General features: G+C 36.7%; 1 pseudogene; it reads left to right on the top strand.

Annotated features, from left to right (window-relative positions):
- Positions 1 to 3,263: 3,263 nt before the first annotated feature.
- Positions 3,264 to 4,383, top strand: LOC112835952 (carbonic anhydrase 5B, mitochondrial pseudogene; annotated as a pseudogene).
- Positions 4,384 to 7,682: the final 3,299 nt, after the last annotated feature.

Below are 7,682 nucleotides of genomic sequence, written 5' to 3'. Positions count from 1 at the left end.
TCTCTCTCCCTCCCTCTCTTCTACCCCACCACTGCACTCTCTCTAAAATAAATAAATCTTTAAAAAATAAAATAAAATAAATGCATATTCATAGTTGTATATTATTTTTCTTATTTCCAATTTTTTTAAGATTTTGTATATTTATTTGAGGGAGAGAGAGAGATGGTACAAGCAGGGGGAGTGGCAGGCAGAGGGAGAGGGAGAAGCAGGTTCCCCGCTGAGCAAGGAGCCTGATGCAGGACTCAATCTCAGGACCCTGGGATCATGACCCAAGCTGAAGGCAGACGCCCAACTGAGCCACCCAGGCATCCCCCTATTTCCAATTTTAAGAGACCATTTACACTTAAAAATTAGAAAATATAATGTCACATTTTACCTAAACATGACAGTCCATAAAACTTTTAAGTATATGTACAACAAAGTATATCATAAAATACTATTCAAATTACATAAATTTCATTTAAAGCTTAAGTTTGCCATAACTTTACAACATAAAAATCTATCATCAGGGGGCGCCTGGGTGGCTCAGTCATTAAGCGTCTGCCTTCGGCTCAGGTCATGATCCCAGGGTCCTTGGATCGAGCCCTGCTTCGGGCTCCCTGCTCAGCGGAAAGCCTGCTTCTCCCTCTCCCACTCCCCCTGCTCGTGCTCCCTCTCTTGCTATGTCTCTGTCTGTCAAATAAATAAATAAAATCTTTAAAAAAATCTATCATCAATATATATAAATATCACTATTTAACTATACTATCTAGAATTTTCTCCTTGAATTGACCAGGTATTAAAAAAAAATACTTCCATGTTGATTCTTATAGTATTTATATATGTGGTTACATACACATAAGTTAACCACGATCACAGTATTTTTACTATTTAATATATGGGTTACAGTCATAGCTATTTATTATTTATTATCAGTTATAATTGACTATTTATAATTGATTATTAATAGTCCCTCAGAAACAAGTTGCTGATATTTTGGATATAAATATCTGTGTGCATTTGGAAATGATTATTTAAGAAAAGATTCTATCAAAGTCTTTATATTCCAGTGAACTTTATTTCAAGTTAATTGTTTACAACCACGGTGGTGAGGATCGAGACATATCTATTATAGAATATTTGATTTGCATTTCCCCATCCAGTAATTTGTCTCTATACTTAAATTATTTGTGTAAATTCATAATCTAATATCCTATGCCTCCCTTATTCATGCTCATGTCTTCCTGTTTTATACTTTTATTGAGAAAATCCCTCACCGCAGAAAGTTGTTTTAACTTACTTAAGTTAGTTGAACTAATACTCTGCTAGTCTCCAATAAGTTTATGAGCTTACACTTGCTTAGCATTTACTTATACACTATAGTTTTCGTTTTGCCAGTCACCCCCTACAAATTCAATTGAATGTAAGTTGTTTGAGCACAGGAGAACTTTATGTCGCCATCATTCTGTACCTTTTCTGCTGTGATAATTGATGCTTAATACATATATGATAACTAAATAAATTAATTGATTTAGTAGTTTATGAATTTTAGTTCTAAGACTAAAAGCTAGTTTTGGGGGTTTAAACTATGCTTCTTTATAAGGTTTCTTGAATATGTGATTCATATATTCACACGCATGCACTAAAGCAGAAGATCAGAGTTTACTTTACAACTTCCAATGGTTTATGGTTTGTGGATTATTTGAAGAAGATTGTTTATGGACTGCAATTAATTATGAGAAAGATATTTTGCAAAAAAACTTGTGGGGAGCTTTACTTTATGACCATTTATTAGTTAGAAAACATATTAAAGATAATTTTGCTTATTACATCATATTTATAATTTATTTCTATAACATATATTCTCTATGTAACATACTTCATAGCATAGACATTTCAGTTAAAACCTCATTTTCAAATTATTACAGTTTATTTATATAATATATATAAGATTCTTGTGCATAAAAATTGATATATATGCATATTTATATGAATACATATTTATTTCAAACTATCCCAAATCTGGTATAATATATCCCATAATATCCCAAATTAATATAACAATACAAATAAAAATTTTCTTATTGTATAATATACAATGTCAAGTCTTATACCTTTTTTCCTCCTTTCTTCTCTCACTCCCTTTCATGTATACTTCATTCATTTATTCATGTATACTTCATTCATTTATTCATGTATGTATCAAATATTTTTTATTTCTGCCTAGTAGGCACTGAACATAGACTAGTTACAACATAGACATAAATTCTTGCCCATTTTGACCTTATGATCAATATTATTTAGTTAGATATTCACACTGATACTGCATTGTGGCAATAATACCCAATTTAGTTTTGGAAAGATGGCAAGAAGAATATGAACATCTTAGTGTTAAAGTTTGAAAACAAAAGTTAAACAGACATAAATGTTGTAAATATGAAGATGAGGATTATATGTGGATATGACGTGAAGGGCTAAATTTAATAAACCTTAGCATATCAATAACTAACACTCATTTTCCAAGGCACTAACACTCATTAAATTTCCAAGGCAGGCATCTGAAAACAAAACTTGTCCTTGCTTTCTCCCTTACAACCCACTTCCAATTAAATATGTCCTGTCAGTTATACCACCATGATAAAATGTCTATGAAGTGTTTCCATCTCTAAATTTGTTTACTTAGTTGTCAGCTGCAGAAGAAACACAGAAACAACAAGAACAAAAACAAAAATATAGTGTTTTAAAACAACAACACTTATTTCTTGCTCAAAGATCTGCAGATGACTTTATATTTTTCTGGGATCTAATAGACTTAATCCAGACTATAGGTTGGATTCAGGTCTGTTCCACATAATTCTTCAGCCTAGGTTGAAAAGCTTCCTAGTACATATATTTCTCATGCTGGTGTCAACCAAGAAAAAATTCGCTGAAAATTTAAGCAAACAGATGTTTATTTGGGTAATTAGACTTACAATTTGGGAGACGCAGATTCTGGCAGAAACCAGACAAAGAAAGACAAAGTATGGGGGACAGAGTTAAAGATACAAAAGGTTACAAAAGTAGGTCTTATTTAGATCCTCTGTGCAAAACATGAATTGAAATTAACTAGGATTGGTTGGGTTAATATGCAAATCAGGGAGTGAGGTTTATTTAAATGAATTGACTTATTTTAAAGTGAAGAATGCAGATTATTCCATTGCCATGTGAGAAGAAAGTCCACCCTGAGAGCTTTGAGGCTCACTTGAAAGTTCAAAAAGTTCATAGTTCGGCACTTGCCACGGGTCCCCAGGCTAGAGCTGGCCGCCGAACTTCGTGCAGTGGAGAAACGCTAAGGTTATTAGGTTCCTGCAAGTTATTTGGGGCCCGGTCAAGATTTCAAGCTAAACATGGTGGCGATGAGTAGCCTGAGGGTCATTCTTCGAGCCTCTCCATGCAAGTCACTGTGGAGAAGATTGCAGACGTCCAAGTTCGTGCCAGCGAGGCCCTGCAGCCTCTACACCTGCACGTACAAAAGCCAGAACCGAGCCTTGCACCCGCTCTGGGAGACCGTGGACCTGGTCCTGGGGGGCGAGCGCCAGTCGCCCATCAACATCCGGCAGAGGGACAGCGTCTATGATCCTGGCTTAAAACCGCTCACCATCTCTTACGACCCCACCACCTGCCTCCATGGCTGGAATAACGGGTACTCTTTCCTCGTGGAATTTGAAGATTCTGCAGATAAATCAGTGATCGAGGGAGGACATCTGGAGCACTACTACCAATTGAAGCAATTCCATTTTCACTGGGGTGCCATCGGTGCCTGGGGCTCAGAGCACACCGTGGACAGTAAATGTTACCCGGCAGAGCTGCATTTGGTGCATTGGAATGCAGTCAAATTTGAAAACTTTGAGGATGCAGCATTGGAAGAACATGGTTTGGCTGTGATCGAAGTATTTTTAAAGCTAGGCAGACATCACAAAGAGCTACAGAAATTGGTGGATGCTTTGCCATCGATCAAGCATAAGGACACCCTTGTGGAATTTGGGTCATTTGATCCTTCCTGCCTAATGCCTGCCTGCCCAGATTACTGGACCTACTCCCTGACTACCCCGCCACTCTCCGAGTCTGTCACCTGGATCATTAAGAAGCAACCCGTAGAGGTTGATCATGGTCAGCTTGAACAGTTTCGGACCCTGCTTTTCACTTCAGAGGGGGAGAAAGAAAAAAGAATGGTGGACAATTTCCGCCCCCTTCAGCCCCTATTGAATCGCACTGTCCGCTCTTCCTTCCGTCATGATTATGTACTGAATATACAAGCGAAACCCCAGCCTTCAACTAGCCAAGTGACCCCCTAAGGTGCTCATCTCTAGGCAGTATTTTGCTTTAATAAATACTAGCTTTTTAAAAATTGCTAACTGGACTATCCTAAACACCTGCATTTAATAATAATTATAGATACGCATTTCTTGGAAAAAAAAATTTCATAGTTCTTCCAATGAAGACCAGCATAATTCCTTCTCGTTTATGGCCTCCCAAGCCTATTTTTTTAAAAAAACATTCTACTAGTTAGGCTTGCTTGCTCCATTTGAAATTTCCTTTTGTAGTTGATGACAGAAATACTTGAAGGCAAGTGGAAACCAATGATTTCTCTTAAGTTATTGGCCATAAACTAATTAGCACACTATTCCTTTGCCTACATTTCATTGACCAACGCAAATCATATGTATGGCCAAACTCACTATCTACGGACAAGGGAAATATACTTTATTTGTTCTAGCGGGAGGTACTTCAAAGTCACACGGCAAGGACAGGGATGGATAATTCTCTAACACAATCACAATCTCACAGAAAAGCTCTAATATTTCCTTAACTGAATTACCCTAGTAGTTTTCTTATGTTTGGTTTTGTGGGTGTGGGTTTTTGTTTTATTTTGTTTTGTTTTGTTTTTTAGGTAGTTTACATATAGTGCAATATTGATTTTTGGAGTAGAATTCAGTGATTCATCATTTACATACAATACCCAGTGCTCATCATAACAAGTGCCCTCCTTTATACCCATCACCCATCTCGCCCATGCCCCCCCACCCCGTCAACCTTCAGTTTGTTCTCTATAGTTAAGGTTCTCTTATGGCTTGTTTCCCTTTCTCCTTTTTTTCTTTTCACCCTTCCCATATGTTCAACTGTTTTCTTTCCTAATTCCACATATGAGTGAGACTGTGTGGTATTTGTCTTTCTCTGACTGACTTATTTCACTTAGCATAATACATTCTAGCTCCATTCACTTCTAGGCAAATGGCAACATAGCATTCCTTTCAATGGCTGAGTAATATTTCATAGTGTGTGTGTGTGTGTGTGTGTGTGTGTGTGTGTGTGTGTGTGTAACAACTATTTTTTATCCATTCATCAGTCGATTGACATTTGGGCTCTCTTCTTAGTTTGGCTATTATTGATAATGTCGCTATAAACATCAGGGTGCTTGTATCCCCTTGAATATGTATTTTTATATCCTTTGGGTAAATATATAGTAATGCAATTGCTGGATTGTAGGGTAGTTCTATTTTTAACATTTTGAGGAACCTCCATACTCTTTTCCAGAGTGGCTGCACCAGTATGCATTCCCACCAACAGTGCAAGATGGTTTCCCTTTCTCTGCAACCTCACCAATATCTGTTGTTTATTTTGTTGTTAATTTTAGCCATCCTGACAGGTGTGAGATGGTATCTCATCATTTTTTCTTTTTTTAGAGTTTTTAAAAATTTAAATGCAATATATAAATAATTAACATATAATGTATTATTGGTTTCAGAAGCAGAGGTCAGTGATTCATCAGTCTTATATAATACCCAGTGCTCATAAAATCACATGCCCTCCTTAATGTCCATCACCCAGTTACCCCATCCCCCCAGCCACCTCCCCTCCAGCAATCTGGTTTGTCTCCTATGTTTAGGTGTCTCTTATGGTTTGTCTCTATCTGTCTCTCACTTTCCCTATGATTCTGTTTTGTTTATTATGGTTTGTCTCCATCTTTCCCTCCCTTCCCCTATGATCCTGTTTTGTTTCTTAAATTCCACATATTAATGAGATCATATGATAATTGTCTTTCTCTGATTGACCTATTTCCTGTGTGTCATTCAAAGCCCTCATTTCCTTGTTGATCTTCTGCTTAGGTGATCTGTCCATTGCTGTATGTGGGGTGTTAAAATACCCTGCTGTTATTGTATTCTCATGGATGTGTTTTTTTTTTAATGTTGTTATTAATTGGTTTATATTATTGGCTGCTCCCAATTAGGAGCATAAATATTTACAATTGTTAGATCTTCTTGTTGGATAGACCCTTTAATTATGATATAATGCCCTTCTTCATCTCTTATTATAGTCTTTGGTTTAAAATCTAATTTGTCTGATATAAGCATTGGCATCCTAGCTTTCTTTTGATGCCCATTAGCATGATAAATTGTTTCCACCCTCTCACTTTCAATCTGCAGGTGTCTTTGGGTCTAAAATGAGTCTTTTGCAGACAGCATATTGATGGGTCTTGCTTTTTTATCCAATCTGATACCTTGTGTCTTTTGATTAGGGCATTTAGCCCATTTACATTCAGAGTAACTATTGAAACATATGAAATTAATGCCATTATATCGTCTGTAATGTGAATGTTACTCTATATTGTCTCTGTTCCTTTCTGGTCTATGTCACTTTTAGGCTCTTTCTTTGCTTGGAGGACCCCTTTCAATGTTTCTTATAGGGCTGGTTTGGTTTTCACAGATTCTTTTAGTTTTTTTTTTTTTTTATCCTAGAAGCTTTTCATCTCTCCTTCTATTTTCAATGACAGTCTACCTGGATATAGTATTCTTGGCTGTGTATTTTTCTCGTTTAATGCTCTGAATATATCACGCCAGTCCTTTCTGGCCTGCCAGGTCTCTGTGGATAGGTCTGCTGCCAATCTAATATTTCTACTATTGTAGGTTACAGACCTCTTGTCCTGAGCTGCTTTCAGGATTTTCTCTTTGTCTCTGAGATTAGCAAGCTTCACTATTATATGTCAGGATGTTGTCCTATTTTCATTGATTTTGAGGGGGGTTCTCTGTGCTCCTGGACTTGGATGCCTGTTTCCTTCCTCAGATTAGGGAAGTATTCCACTATTATTTGCTCCAATATACCTTATGCCCCTCTCTCTCTTTCCTCTTCTTCTGGGATCCCAATTATTCTAATATGGTTTTGTCTTACAGTATCACTTATCTCTCGAAATCTGCCCTTGTGATCCAGTAGTTGTTTATCTCTCTTTTTCTCAGCTTCTTTATTCTCCATCATTTGGTCTTCTATATCACTAATTCTCTCTTCTGTTTCATTTATCCCAGCAGTTAGGGCCTCTATTTTTATTGTATCTCATTAATAGCCATTTTTATTTCAACTTGATTAGATTTTAGTTGTTTTATTTCTCCAGAAAGGGATTCCCTAGTGTCTTCTATGCTTTTTTTCAAGCCCAGTTAGTATCTTCATAATCATTATTCTGAACTGTAGTTCCAACATCTTACTTATGTCCATACTGATTAGGTCCCTGGAAGTCAGTACTGCCTCTTGTTCTCTTTTTTAAGGTGTTTTTCCATCTTGTCATTCTGTCCAGAGATGAATAGATGAATGAGAGAACAAAATACTAAAATGGCAACAACTACCCCAGAGAAATATACACCAAACGAATCAGAAGAGACCCAAAAACAAAAAAA

The sequence above is a fragment of the Callorhinus ursinus genome, unplaced genomic scaffold (assembly GCF_003265705.2).
Source record: "Callorhinus ursinus isolate GAN/ISIS: 27379988/994484 unplaced genomic scaffold, GSC_fseal_2.0 scaffold4, whole genome shotgun sequence".
In the NCBI taxonomy this organism is placed as follows: Eukaryota; Metazoa; Chordata; class Mammalia; order Carnivora; family Otariidae; genus Callorhinus; species Callorhinus ursinus.
The sequence above is the reverse complement of the archived record's forward strand: the minus strand, read 5'-3'. Positions and strand labels throughout refer to the sequence as shown.